The following is a 15,897-nucleotide window of genomic DNA, read 5'->3' as shown; positions in this document are numbered from 1 at the left end:
AACAGTTTCTTTAAGCTGCTGTTCGAGAAGAGCAATAATCCATTACAGAAAATGAGTTGTCTGTCAATCTACGTCTTGGGTTGCATTCCCCACACAACCATTCAGCTAGTAACCATTAGGAGAAACCATTAGAAAAACAAAAACAAACAAACAAAAAAACCCCAACCTTATGGCGTTATTTATTGACAATACATTAATCTTTAAATATATTTTTCATGTTCTCTTCCAGGGTATGTTGGATTTTCTGTAGATGCTACCCATGGTCAATGCAGACTGGAGCAATAAAACAGATATGGAATTCATTCTCCTAGGCTTTGGGAATCTCCCTGAACTGCAAGTTCTTCTCTTCCTTCTGTTTTCAGTGATCTACACTGTTACCATGGTAGGAAACATACTCATCATTATACTTGTTGTAACTGATCAGCACCTTCACACCCCTATGTACTTCTTCCTGGGGAACTTGTCCTGCCTGGAAACTTGCTACACCTCAACTATCCTTCCCAGGATGCTGGTCAGTCTCCTGACGGGGGACAGAACCATCTCATTCAGAGGCTGTATTGTACAATTTTATATTTTTGGAGTCCTAGTTACTACAGAGGGTTTTCTTTTATCCGTGATGTCTTATGATCGGTATTTAGCAATATGCAAACCGCTGCACTATGGAGCCCTTATGAATGGCAGATTCTGTGTCCTGCTGCTGTCTGGGTCTTGGATAATTGGCTTTTTGGCTATTACCATGACAACATCTTTGATGTCACAACTGCGCTTCTGTGGGCCTGGTAAGATTGATCATTTCTTTTGTGATTTCACTCCAATGATAAAACTCTCCTGCAGTGACACTCGCCTAATAGAATTTTTGAGTTTTGTTCTGTAAGCTGTATGTTCACTGCCACCATTTTTACTAACTGTAACATCATATGTTTGTATCATCAGCTCCCTCCTGAGAATCTCTTCCACCACTGAGAGGCAAAAGGCCTTTTCCACCTGCTCCTCCCACCTCATTGTGGTTACAACTTTTTATGGGACTCTGATCACTGTTTATCTCCTACCCAAAACTAAGATACTGAGAGACCTGAACAAAGTGTTCTCTGTCTTCTACACAGTCCTGACTCCTCTGGTCAATCCATTCATCTACAGCCTGAGAAACAAAGAGGTTAAAAAGGCTCTAAGAAAAGCAGTCAGTAAATTTATGGATTTCCCATGAATTTAGAGAATGCAAGGTCATTGTTTTAGTTGTCAGTGAAAAGGCAATAAACTGAGAAGATTTACCGAATGAGGGAAACAAAATTTTCTTTTTGGTTTTGTATGGTCATTTCTTCAGAATAGCTACTGATGACTTGTCCAAAGAAGAATGAAGTTGCTAAGCCCAATAAAGTGAGATAATCAAGATTTCTCTAGGGTCAAAATCATTGGGTGATATCCTGACCCTGCCGAAAAGAATGGTAAAACTCCCATGGATACTATTGGACTAGGATTTCACCCATTAAAATAACACACCATTCAAATGTCATTTACCCAGTGTACCTGCTTTGTACTATACTTAACAAGGGTTATAGAAATAGGCTTGGAAGTATTAGATTTTAATTGGTAAATATCAGTAAACATTGATTTCTCTGTACACACACAAACCGATGAAAAAATATTTCCATCAAAAATCATGGAAATCTACAGGCAGGCAATGAAAGAAAAACGTTGCTTGAGAACTTTATTAGTTTGATTTAAGGCTATTTATTTTGTGTATTTGTGCATGTGATGTTGACAATTTGTGGTTTAGCAGTTATAAAGCTTTAGATTTTTGAATCTAGTGTCTAGAGTCATTAAATAACACTGGTCTACAATTTCTGAGAAGTCGTCTGCTTCAGAGATAAAATGTGATATTTACTATGTATTTTGATGTGCTGAATTCAAATATGACAATTAAAACAACTGATTGGCTACTGTTTCTAAGATATTTAAGTTTTTACATTTTATGTCTACGTCTATTGTGTAGATAGTAGAGTTTTAATCATAAATTGTAAACCTAGGTCTTTTCATGTGTTTATGATTGCTTTACATGATAATATTTCACCTGTCCTGTTTATGAAACACTTTAAAAATCAGCAAAAGGGTTATATAAATAAAATTTATTATGAAACAAAAGGCAAAAAAACTACTATGTACATAGTTTAGTCCTATTCAGTGTCTACTTGGCGCTTCTTGGCTTGTCTCTTATATTCATTAAATGGAGCATCTCTTGTCACTGCCCAGCAATAGTCTGCAAGCATTGATGGGCTCCATTTGCCCTGATAGCCTGCCAGGAGATTCCGCTGCTGTAGTCTGGAGCCCAACAGCTCTGCCTTACTCTTGGGTAGTTCCAAATCCCTGACAAGGTCATTCAGTTCACCTTGTGTTATGAGGTGTGGTTCAGAGGAGGAGGATGGGAGAAAATGTGGGTCCTGTGACATTGATGTTTCAGGACCAGAAGTTTCATCCTCTTCCCCTTCCTCGTCTGACTCAAATGAGAATGATTCTGGTGCATCAGGAACCGGCAGTCCTTCTCCGTGGGGTACTGGGCGTATAGCTGATGGAATGCTTGGATAATGCACAGTGCGCTTTTTTTTCTTTGACACACCTTTCCCAACTGGAGGCACCATTCAGAAGTAACAATTGCTGGTATGATCTCTTGGCTCTCTCCAAATCATGGGCACTGCAAAAGGCATAGATTTCCTTTTCCTGTTCAACCACTGGCCAAGATTTGTTGCACAAGTGTTGCAGCATATGTGTGGGGCTCACCTTTTGTCCTGATCTCCAATTTTGCAGCCAAATGAAAGGTGATAGGCTTTCTTAACCATAGCGGTTATACTGTGCTTTTGGGATGCAAAAGTCACTTCACCACAAACATAGCAGAAGTTATCTGCACTGTTCACACAAGTACGAGGCATCTCTGCTCACTTTGGCTAAACAGAAATGTGTCCCTTTGCAAAATCAAACACTGACAAATAAGAGAGCATGACACTGTATGATTTCTACAGCTGATATAGGGCAATTTGTTCAGCAGAGTGATGTAAGCTTCGTTATGATTGCATCATCCATGACTTCTAGGAATAACATGATGCAATTCATATCATGTATGACACAATACCAGCTTCAGATTGCATCATTCATTGTTTTGCCTAAAAAGCAAGTACTGTCCAAACCCAGTCATAGATTTATTCATAGATCCAGTCAAAGATGTATTTTAGTCATTTCTGGTTTAAATAGAGATCCCCTCCCTTTATAACTCACTTATCCTCCACCACACCCAAGTCAAGGATCGTATATACTGACCCAATAGCATATCTTGAAAACTAGAGCCAATCAACAATTTTAAGCATCATTTTCGTTCTCAGTGACCCAGAATTAGTAAAGTTGAACTACATTTATTTCAGAAGCATTTTGGCTGTAAAGCAGTGTTATTTATTTATATTAAAGCATGGCCTATGTAGATGATATAGATATAGATTATACTGATAAGCTTGACAGAGAATATCAATGTTTATTTTTAAGCATTTAAAATATTGTCTATATTTTCACACTTGCAGGAAATTACTGTGGCGTGTCAGACAACAAGGTGGGTCAGAGAATAATTACATAATGACAACTTATTTTATGAAAAGTTAGAACTTTATAATGATTAAAACTCAAATTGTCAACATCACAAGTCAAAATATACATAGTATATTCCTAAATCAAACTTCAATACGTTCTGAAGCAGCATTTTTCTTACTTTGCTTATCTGTACATTTCTATTTTAATTGATGGAACCATTTTAGGGGGGTGGGCAGTTCAGCTGACTGTATGGTGAAAATGGCATTTACTGACGTTTACTGATAAAACTGTAATCCTTCCATACCTAAGCATAGATAAAGATAAACCCACAGGAAATTCAAATCAAGAACCCAGTGGATTTTGAAGGGGATTCAGAATAAAGTTCCAGGTCTAGTTCCAGACTGGATAGAAACTCAGATGGGTATTATTGTAGGCTTCTTTCTTTCTTTCTTTATTTCTTTCTTTCTTTCTTTCTTTCTGGCATTGCAAAATTTTGTAAATATTGATTTCACAAGGATTCTGCCAGTTTAGACTGAAGATACGTGAGGATAGCTTGCAAAATTTTGATGATGTCAAAAATGAATCCAGAATCTTAGTCTTGATTCACCTTTAAAATCAGATGCAAGTCAAAATGTAATACCTTGGCTTAATGCACAAGATGGCACTTCCCCTAGTGGTTACTACAATAGTCTTCTACTTCGACGCAGCCTGAGAAATTAATTTTTTAGCTCCGTTGCTAAAGGCCTGTGTCTTCTGTGTTGAAAGTTCCAAGGTCATGGAAATCCGCAATTTACAATAAGCCTAGATCTAATCAGGATTTGAATTCACATGTTTTGTGCTCTATCCACTTCTACTAAGAGTTCCTCATTGTCTTGTATTATCACCTCCTTCTATGGCGACATTTATCTGGTGGTGCTTGTGGAAGTGGCTGACAGAAAATAAGACACCTAACTTCTTTCCAAAACTTGAGGTTTGAGAAATTTCACAGAACATTTCCTTTAAGTTTCTAAATGCATTTGCACTTTCTGAGTTCATTCATTGTGAATACAAATATCAAAAATAGAAGGCCCACAGGTGTCCTCAGGCTACCTTTAACCTGACTGGGGTCATATTGCACTGGGATTCTCGAAAGAAACGAAATATTGGAAGACTACAGAGGTTGGGAGAAATTTTTTTGGGAAAAAATCATTACTGCTAAGTCCAAACATTGACAAATCATGAATCAGGGCCCCCAAAATTGTGAGATTGGCTTTAAATAATAAATGTGGGGTTCTTTTCAATTGCTGTCAGGTTTTGGAGTCTATAGGGTGCATTTACTTCATGTTTTTGTTGTTCTCTGTAACTATGAGTGTTTCCTGGTGGCAAAAGGACTGGACTGCAACAAGAAGACCTCAGTTTTATTCCTGGCCCTTCTATTGGCTAGGTGGGTGATTTTGGGCAAGTAATGACATCTCTCTGTGCCTCAGTTTCCCCATCTATAAAATGGGGATAATGATACTCACAACCTTTATATAGTATTTTGTGATCTAGGGATGAAAAGAACTACCTAAGAAAGAGGGATTATGATTATTTAAAAGAAAATATGAAAGCTGAAATGTTGATTCAAGCAGTTGAGACCTTAAGCAATATAACAAATATTGTGAGACAGACAGTAAAAATCATAAGATCCTAGCCCCATTGAAATCAACTTCAGAACTCAATTTCAGTGGGGCCAGGAGTTCACCCCGTATTGTCCAGAATTTTATCTTAACCCAACATTCAAACCTTTTGAGGCTTGTCTGCTATATAGGGCCAGACCTTCAACTGCCAATTTACAGTAGATTAGCATTCGGGCTACAAGATGTACTTAAAACATATGGATGTGTTATGTACAATTAATATTGCTTCATTAAATAACATGGAACTGGATAAGATTTTGTGCAATCTGATTGACCTAATATTCACATGAAGATCACTGTAAGTGATCACTCACAGATTCACGTAATCAGTGTCCATGTATCCACTGAATCTTGAGCCGATTGGGTTTTGTGAGTGTAAATTCTAAAGTTGCCATACGTTCACAGATATTAGAATAGTGAAGTGACTCCGAAATGTGCTGCTTTTGTGGGTATGTATCACTTTGTCTGGGCCTAGTGCAGGCTGTTTTCAAAATGTTAAAGGTTATGAAAATGATATGTACAAGGAAGACTGTGTCCAGAAATCATTCTCAACCAATTTAATTTATTCTGTGAATTCTAATTCTGTGAGACACTATGCACTTTATCAGTCTGGATTTATTTATTGTTGGAATATCTAGATAGCCCAATACATTAGATTAGATAGATAGATGTGTATAGGGACAGAGAGAGAGAGAATTTTTGTTAGCTGTGATCTCCATACAATTGATACACCTTCATTTTCCCTGATACTAGAATAAAATTTTACTGGGAGCTTTGGTAGCTGGTAGCTTGGCAAATATGGATGTTTTCGTTGGAATTTCTAGATTGTGCTTCACTGGACCATCGGAGCACCTGAAACAATTCAGGAATATCATTTGATAGTTCACAAGGATAAAAGAATGATTCAAGTTACTGATTTCACAAGGAACTAAACTCAACTTACAGTGATAGCAAGACATAGAAACACAACAATTAATGTGGATGAGGGTCCTGATCACCTCATAAGATATGATTTTTATTGTGGCTTTTTGTCTAATGTGCAGTATAATTCCCATGTTCATGGTTTGAGGATCTGATTGTTTAAATTAAAGACTTATCCTTCCTATGGAGTGATTATCAAGTTGGGATACAACTTGGGTACTGATGTTATATAGGGACATTGGACCAAATTCAGATCTGGCGTAACCCCCTTGACTTCGGAGAATTTGCCCTAGTGTCTCCCAGGAACAGAGCGGGTGTACAAAAATCTACTTCAGTATCAGCCCTATATAAATACAAACCAGGGATATACATTAAACTTTAAAGTAAGAGTACTGCAGCTACATTGTAGTTACAGTGCAATGGCCCTGTAATGACAATGTGCTTGTGTTTTTTCAATATCTGTGAGTACCACCGAACCATACAATCAGGAAGTTTGCTGCATAACTGAGAGCAATCAGAGGCTGGGATTTTCAGGGCAGCCTGCAGGAGTTTGGCATCCAGATTCCATTAACACTTTTAGCCAGCATCAATACAGTTTGGTTAGGACACTTGAGCTGGATCCTCAGCTGGTGTAAATCCAATGGAGCTATGCCAGCTCAAACCAGCTGAAGATATGCCCTTGAAAATACCATGAAGAACAGCCAAATGCATTCATAATTAAATCTGTTATGTAGCTGTCCTTCAGTGTATATGATTTTCTGGAAAATACATATTGAAAACATAAGCATGTGGTAATTACAATGTAACTAAAATGTTATTACAGTACCCTTATTATAAAGCATGATTGGACATGAACATTATTTACTGCTGAACATATTTTTTTTTCATTTGATACTTGGGTTGATCTTATAAAAGCGACCTAGAAGATTTGGAACCCAGATTTTTAAAGGCATTTGGGTGCCTAGTGGGATTTTCAAAAGCATCTGGTTGCCTATACTCAAGAGTGTTAGGTGACTAGATGGTTTTGAAAATCCCTCTAGGAACCTAAATACCTTTAAAAATCTGACCCAAACTCTCTTACATAGCTTTAAATATCTCATATTTGTACTTCTTGGAACATTGTTTCTTAATTTCCCTTGTTATTCTTCCAAGTCTATTTTGATTCTTCTTTTCTACTTCTGTATATTTGTATATGGCCCATTCTTACTCTTAAATGGTTAAATAAAGTTTATATTTTTGTTTGTTTTTCCCTTGTGTTGTGGAGAGTGCATTATTTAAAAGTACACTAGTAACACACTGCACAAAATGATGGAATAAAGCCTAAGGGATCAACTTTTATAACATGTGTTCTATGTTATCAATGAGACCCAGGAAAATAACTCTTTGGGGTTAACAACTGGGGAATCTGTCTATGTACAATTTATGAATTCTTGTTGATCCTGTGAAATTGCTTTATCATTGAATGCATCAGTGTATGTGGAGTTAGCAATCTACTGTCAGGGTTGTGTCACGTATTTCCCAGAACAGGGAAAATGGAGGGTCATTTGTCTTAATAGCTCCCATTCATGTGGAAGCATCTCAGGAAAATGAAACACAGAGAAACTGGTCTGACTAAGGTTATCTGCAAGGCTGAGGTTCATTGGAGCAGGAACTGAACCTGGAACTCCCAGGTGAGTATGCAAATCACTAGGCTATAGAGTCATTCTTACTCTCTCTCTCTCTCTGGCCCACTGAATATTTAAATATTTTATAAAAAGTAGAACAGCTGCAACAGGAAAGAGACCCATCCCCAAAGGCCCTAAACCCAAGTGGTTAGGGCAGTCATGTGGGAGTGGGGTTCAGGTTCTTGCTCTGGACCAACGGAGGATTTAAACTATGGTCTTCCATATGCATATGAGTGCTGTAACCACTGAACTATTAAATATTGGAGGGCAGCATGCTACCTCCTCCTACCTGGTGTAAGCACCTGTCTCCACTAGGGGCTTCCCAGCTGAGAATATCAAGCAGAGATAGGTGCCTCCCTCTGCTGTCTTCACTAGGGGCTTCCCAGCTGAGAATATCAAGCAGAGATAGGTGCCTCCCTCTGACCTGGATTTAGGCACCTAATCCCCTTTGAAGGGCAGAATCTAGGCTGCACTCCTTTCCTTGTCATTGTCTTTTGGTTAGCTGAGACAGCTCTTCGTGCCACATTTTAGCTTCTCTGAATCTTACTCTTAGGTGCCCAACTCTCCCCATGCATTATATATGGTTACGCTGGGTGCCTAATTCCAAAGTGCAACCTGAACTCCCTTTATGGATCTAACCCTGCATTGGTTACACTCAGATCACAATTTTCAACTTTCTGTTACAACCACAAGAGCTACAACCATCTCCCATCCCCCAGTCAAAGGTGAGGTTTTGATTTAATAACATGAATCCAGAATCTTGGTCCCTAGGCACAATACTGCCTGTGGCTTAGCACATTATCAGGAAGTCTGTAAAATTTTGCTGAGATCAAATCCATAGGGGCGGGACTGGGGAGGAATATAAAATGAGCTTCCTCCTCAAACCTTTTCACTTGCCATAAATTTGTCAGCCAAAGGCAATCCCTGCTGGCAGATGCTGAGGTTCTGAAGGAGATGATGGTCTAACCAATATAGAAATAGACACAGTTTTCCAGAATCTTTTGGTTATGAAATGTTCAAATATTCAATTTATGAGACATTTTGTATATGCGCAACTGATTGTTCCTTCCTGAGTGGAGTATGTTGCATTTGTCTTTACTGAATTTCATCCTATTTAGTTCAGACCATTTTTCCAGTTTGTCCAGATCATTTTGAATTATAATCCTATCCTTCAGGAGTGAGGAATCATTAAACTGATATACACAAAGTAAGTATATTTCACCATGCTGTTTTTGGTTTTGTTTTGTTTCTTACTTATGATGTAAACCCTGGCATAAATAGAAGGACATATTGGGCTTGATGCTCCTTCCATACTAGTCTGACCGTGGTGTAAATCCACTCACTGAAGTGGAATAACTTCTGATTTACATCAGGCTAAGTGGCAGGAGAAATTGCCCCATTGATGCCCACGGAGTTACTCTGGATTTACACTGTGATGTGTAAGTGGAGAATCTTCTCGCTTTTCCTCAGAGGTCACATTCCTAATTTGCACTGGTGTGAGTGAGGGGAGAATGAGCCCCATTTACTTCCGTAGAATTACTCTTGATTTACACCAAGGTGAGTGAGAAGGGACTAAAATGTCTCTTTAACACGTGACACTCACTGCAGCAGTAATTTACTGAGGCAAATAAATAAGGTCACACAGATTTATCTTAGGTAAGTGTAGTAACCCTCACCATGACACAAGCAGCTGCAGAGAATGCTGTCCTGGGGAGAGAGATGGCCAGTGAGAGGGCAGCTCAAACTGGGAAGGGGCTCAGAATCTGCCCGAAGGGGCAGATGGAAACAAGCTGTGAGAGGAGAAGAATCTAGATTCTGAGCTGGCGGATGAAGTGGAACTTGGAGTAGGAGGTGAGGTGATAAAATATGAGAACAACAGAAGACTAGAAGTCAGGGACTGAGAAGTGGAAAGGAGGAAAGAAGGAAAATAGGAAAGGTTTCAGGTCAGGAGAAGCCAAAAAAAGTAGACCTGAGTATGTGAACTGATGCTATTAGAGAAGGGAAGTAGAGGGAAATAATGGCTACAGATGCACCAGAAAGAAAGCATCAAAGGACAAAAACTGAAAGGAGATATAATTGGTGAAAAAGGGAATTGATCAAAAAGTTGTGTTAGATGAAAACAGTAAATCAGAAGCTTGCCCACAAAGACCTAAGGTATATGAATAGAGAGAATGACTGTTTGAACATCTATTGACAGAATACAGTTCAAAGGTGCCTAAAGGACAAGTGTGGGCCCTTTAGGTGAAGAAACCTGCCTCTCCTCACAGTTAGTATAGCCTAGTCTGCTCATCACTCGAAAAGGCGGTGATCAGTATTAGGTATCCTGACAGACTGCGATGGTGAACTCAAACCTTCAAGGGTCAGCAATATCTAATACAGGGATAGGCAGCCTATGGCACAGATGTCGAAGGTGGCACGCAAGCTGGTTTTCAGTGGCACTTGCATTGCCCAGGTCCTGGTCACCGGTTCGTGGGTCTCTGCATTTTAATTTAATTTTAAATGAAGCTTCTTAAACATTTTAAAAATTTTATTTACATACAACAATTGTTTAGTTATATATTATAGACTTATAGAAAGAGACTTTCTAAAAATGTTAAAATGTATTACTGGCACACGAAACCTTAAATCAGAATGAATAAATGAAGACTCGGCAAACCGCTTCTGAAAATTTGCCAACCCCTGATCTAATATATTTAACTGCCTCTATAACAATCTCTTGCTTTGTAACAGATGGAATATGTGTCTTGAACACAGATAGCAAACCAAACCAGAGCGCAAGAGTTCATCCTCTTGGGCTTCCTTGGTAGTCAATATTTGCAGACCTTCCTCTTTGTGCTGTTTTCCATGATGTACATCCTGACAGTCATGGGAAACATGGCCATCATAATCCTAGTGAGAACATGCTGCCAGCTGCAAACTCTCATGTATTTCTTCCTCTGCAATCTCTCTTTCCTAGAGATATGGTACACCACAGCCTGCATTCCCAAGACACTTGCAGTCTTCCTGGGGACCAGCAGAACCATTTCCTTTACTGGCTGCATCACACAGATGTACTTCATTCTATCCTTTGGCTGCACAGAATGTTTGCTCTTATCCGTCATGGCCTATGACTGCTTGTCATAACTCTAGTCCCAGATTTGGACCTTAGCGTCCAAAATATGGGGGTTAGCATGAAAAACCTCCAAGCTTAGTTACCAGCTTGGAGTTGGTACTGCTGCCACCACCCAAAAAATTAGAGTGTTTTGGGGCACTCTGGTCCCCCTGAAAAACCTTCCCTGGGGATCTCAAGACCCAAATCCCTTGAGTCTCACAACAAAGGGAAATAATCCTTTTCCCCTTCCCCCCTCCAGGTGCTCCTGGATAGATACACAGAAGCAACCTCCGTGAATCCAAGCAGAGGGAGTCCTCCCTCTGTAATTCCAGTCCTGGAAACAAAAGCACTTTCCTCTTCACCCAGAGGGAATGCAAAATCAGACTAGTAAATCTAACACACACAGATCTCTCTCTGACTTCTTCCTCCCACCAATTCCCTGGTGAGTACAGACTCAATTTCCCTGAAGTTTCCCAGTAAAGAAAACTTCAACAGGTCTTAAAAGAAAGCTTTATATAAGAAAGAAAGAAAAATACATACAAATGGTCTCTCTGTATTAAGATGACAAATACAGGGTCAATTGCTTAAAAGAAATATGAATAAACAGCCTTATTCAAAAAGAATACAAATCAAAGCACTCCAGCACTATATTCATGTAAATACAAAAGAAACAAACTCTTTGCTACTCACAACTTGGAAACAGAAGATTAGAAATCAGAACTACTCTTCCAAAGCTCAGAGAAAGCAGGCAGACAGAAAACAAAGACTGAGACACAAACTTCCCTCCACCCAGAGTTGAAAAAATCCGGTTTCCTGATTGGTCCTCTGGTCAGGTGCTTCAGGTGAAAGAGGCATTAACCCTTAGCTATCTGTTTATGACACCGCTATCTGGCTATTTGCTACCCACTGCACTATAGTTCCATCATGAACAGCACCTTGTCTGCTTGTCTGGCCCTCTGCTGTTGGGTGTGTGGTTTCCTAGCTATATGTGTGCCGCGTATCTCATAACCAGGTTGTCCTTTTGTGGCCCTAATGTCATCAATCATTTCTATTGTGACCTAGATTCTTGGATAGTTCTCTCCTGCACAGACACACATCTCCTTCAGCTGGCGGCTTTCATCACCTCCTTCATTGTCCTCCCGGGCACCTGTATAGTAACTGATTGCCTACATTTATATCCTTTCCACAATAGTGAGAATTCCGTCAGCACAAGGAGGCAAAAGGTCTTTTCCACTTGCTCTGCTCATCTGGCTGTTGTGATTATCTGGTATAGCTCCAGCATTTTCCTGTACATCAAGCCTTCTGTACAGAATACCCTGGATCTAAACAAAATAGTCAACATTTTAAACACAATTGTAACACCACTGTTAAACCCTTTCATTTACACTCTAAGAAACAGAGAGGTGAAGAAAGCCGTGGAAAAGGCACTCACTGGTATGTAAAGTGTGTAGATGTCTTTGATTTGGTATATAGTAAGATATCATTAGAGCTGTTAACATTATTTCATTTGCACTGTTTTTTAAGAAAAAACAATCTTTTCTCAAAACCAATCTTTTCTTTTTTTTCTTTTTGTTGAAACTGAATATTTTGAAATTCTGGTATTTTGAATTTTTGTGTTCAGCTTCTTTCTTTCTTTCTTTCTTTCTTTCTCTAATCTGTGACTCCTCAGCTTTTGAAAAAATACATAATGGCACAAAGAAAAAAAATAAGAAATGAAAATAACCAAATCCCTGTATACCATTCACTGTATTGCATTTAGAAGTGAAAATGGAGCTGGGGGGAAAGGATAAAGAAAAAAGAAGGGAAAAGAGGAGAAATTCCAAAATATCAATATTTGGATTTTTCATATTTGTTTAAAAATGTTTTGCCAAAAAAATACAAAGCAAAGAAAACAAAACAAAAAACTAAATAAAAATAATTTATTTTTGGAATGAAAAATACTTTGAAATTTTGAATTGTTTCACAAATGTGGGGTTTTTTTCCCCTTTTTTCAACAAATTCTAAGCAAAAGGTAAAATGTAATATGTCTTAGGGCTTTTGAATATGTCTCCAGCTAAACATAGTCTCATCTACAAGAGCTTATCTAAAATTAGAATTCCCATCCAACAGGAAATTCCAATATTTTGAAATTTGATTTTGTTTTTGTGAGATGAAATCTTCTGACATACTTAATTTTGATCTTGTTGAAATATTTTATATTGACTTTATCACTTCAATTTTTATAATATAATATAATATAATATAATATAATATAATATAATATAATATAATATAATATTTAAACACATCTATAATATGTTAATTATTATATTCTGTTATACTATTGACACAAAACATTTAGATAATTTCCTATATAATTTTTTGATGAAATCAATACATTTCTGCAAAATGTTGCAATTTCATTGAATCAGCATTATAAAAGGAAAAAAAATCCAACCAGTAGCTGTATTATTTACTCCAAATGGCTGGTTATTTACACAGAACAGAACTTATGTGGAAAACTCTTGTATTTTTATTACTGAAGTTTCCAAGTTCCTGTGTATGAACTCCATTTAAAGGCAATTTTTAAAAGTATTTAGGCAGCTAAAGATATAGATAAGAACCAAGGGCTAGATTCACAAAGAGCCTTAGGTGCCAGACTGTCACTTCAGGCACGCAAGTCCCAGAATCAGACCCCACTGGGATTCACAGAACCAGCACTCAGCTGTTGCCAAACCCTTTCAGGTGCTTAAACTCACTCAGAACCTAAGTTTGTGCGGTAGAAGTTCCTTAGGCACCTATGTTTTTGCCACTGAGGACATGTCCTGTTGTCTCATTCTCTGTGCCCTGATACCTCAGCCCCAGAGCAACACGTAACAGGGGAGAAGATTGGCATTCCTTCACTTAACTTACATGCAGAGTCTGATTTGGTAGGTGTGCTCAGAGCATAACTAATGCCACACAAAAGAGGAGGAAGTAGCCCTGTGTCTTGAACACAGATAGCAAACCAAACCAGGGTACTTGGCTGGTGTATGGGAGACCCCTGGTTTAAGTTTCCCCTTTGCCTGATGAGAAAAAAGGATTTGAACAGAATTCTCCTACCTCTCTGTGAATGCTTTAAGCACTGGGTTAAGGGATATTCTGATGCGGGAGTCCTTTAGTCTCTTCTGGTGCAGTTGTTCCACTTTGGATGAATAAAGAGTCATTGGGCCAGAGGGCATGTGTACACACAAGAATGTCTATAGGCTAGTGGTTGGTAGATGCTCCCAGTATGTGGGAGACCCAGGATCCAGTCCCCCACTCTAATGACACCTTAATTATTTATCCAAAATGGAACAGCTTCACCAGGATAGAATACAGGAGAGCTACATCAGACTAGCCTATCAACCAGTGTTTAGAGCACTCTCCTGCGTGTTTGGTGACTCGTGTTTAAATCCCTTCTCCCTCTCAAGTAGAGGAGGGACATGACCTAGTAGTTTTCCACATCACAGATGAGTATCTTAACCACTGGGCTAAGGGAGGGGGCTTACCTCGTCCTTGGTATCTGTGATGCTTCCCAGGATTGTGAAGCACCTCTCTACCACCTGCCCTTAGAATGAGGAAGTCTTGTCTGTGTCTATCTAGGGTCAGCATCCCAGTCCCACCAGCCGTGGGCAACACAAGCTCTCCTCTCTCAGCCTATGCAGGCTCCCCTCGGCAGGTTAGTAATTGGCACTATCCAAAACCTGAGCCCTCAGAATATCTCCTTGGAGTGTCCAGCCCCTGATCCACTGGATACTCAACAAATTCACAGATCCTCTGCTCCCAAAGAAACAGGACACTCCAGCTTACCAGTTTCCCCTCAGATCACTGCTCCGCTCAACACACAGTAATTAGCGATGTTTATAATGAAAACACGCACAAGTTCATTTAACACAGAGGAGAGATTCAAGTCCTAGGAAGTGGATACATTGAAAACAAATAGTTACATGTAAAATAAATGTATAGTACACATTCTAGCACCTACACTTACTTAATTAGTTACTGTCATATCTTATAATATTGCTCACCTGCGTTTCTCAGCCAGGTAGGCTGCAATGCCTTTTTCATCAGACAAGCCACTCAGCTTGTCTCCTCAGTGAATGATCCTGGCTTTACCTCAGTACTCCCAGTTATACCTCTCAAATCCATTGTCTGTACTTGTAAGCAGGGCATCCCCTTTGCTGGATTTGTTTTTTTCCTGCAGCCCTTCTCTTATATGAATTCACAACTTCTGCATTAGCATTAGGCTCAGTAAAGCAAATGGACTTACATTATGAGATACACAATGACCAGCCAGAGAGAGAAGCGTTTATTACCCCCACCAGAACAGAACCTATTTATTGCCTAATGTTGACCTGTCTTAATGTACATACCTTAAGAGCATAGTTTTCAGTATCATCTGTGCATACCCTTTGCAATTATGATGACCAGTAGGCTACTAACTCTTGGTAGAGACCTTATATGCCACCTTTTGGTGAATTGTTACATAGAAACCTGACCCAGGGGATCCCTGTAAACACCTTTTGCCCTCTGCCACTTGACACCAATGGATCCCTGGGTCACAGCACCTCCTCTTGGCAAGTTTAGCCCAGCGTTCTGGCTTTTGTGGATCCCATTCTTGGCTGTCTCCCTCTCCCCTTGCATTGTATAGGGAGCCTGGGGGCCTGACTCAGACTGTGTGAATCCCAATGATATTCTAGGTGCCTGCATGTGAGGTATTGTGACACTGAGTACTGCAACATCTAAGTCCCTCTGTAGTTGTGTAAGAAAGTGGATTGTGGCAACAGAGACCAAAGATCAACCTTCCTCTTGCAAGATGGAGGTCAGCAATTCAGGTAGACCAGGGAATGTAGATTGCAACAAATAGCAAACTCTGGGTATTGTGTTCTACTGTGTTTGAATATCAGACAGTTTAATTGTTAGATACAAGCTCTCTGTGTCTTAATAAGAACAACAACACAGCCCTTAGAGCTAAGATCAAGGGTTTGTGTAGGAT

The 15,897-nt window shown here is 39.2% G+C and overlaps 2 pseudogenes; both read left to right on the top strand.

Moving 5' to 3' along the window:
- The first annotated feature begins 250 nt into the window (after nucleotides 1-250).
- LOC127033200 (olfactory receptor 11A1-like) lies at nucleotides 251-1,204 on the top strand (annotated as a pseudogene).
- Nucleotides 1,205-10,732: 9,528 nt separating this feature from the next.
- LOC127033199 (olfactory receptor 6F1-like) lies at nucleotides 10,733-12,343 on the top strand (annotated as a pseudogene).
- The last annotated feature ends 3,554 nt before the right edge of the window (nucleotides 12,344-15,897 follow it).

This window comes from Gopherus flavomarginatus, chromosome 12, assembly GCF_025201925.1.
Source record: "Gopherus flavomarginatus isolate rGopFla2 chromosome 12, rGopFla2.mat.asm, whole genome shotgun sequence".
Taxonomy (NCBI): domain Eukaryota; kingdom Metazoa; phylum Chordata; order Testudines; family Testudinidae; genus Gopherus; species Gopherus flavomarginatus.
This window is presented reverse-complemented; position numbering and strand designations above follow the sequence as displayed.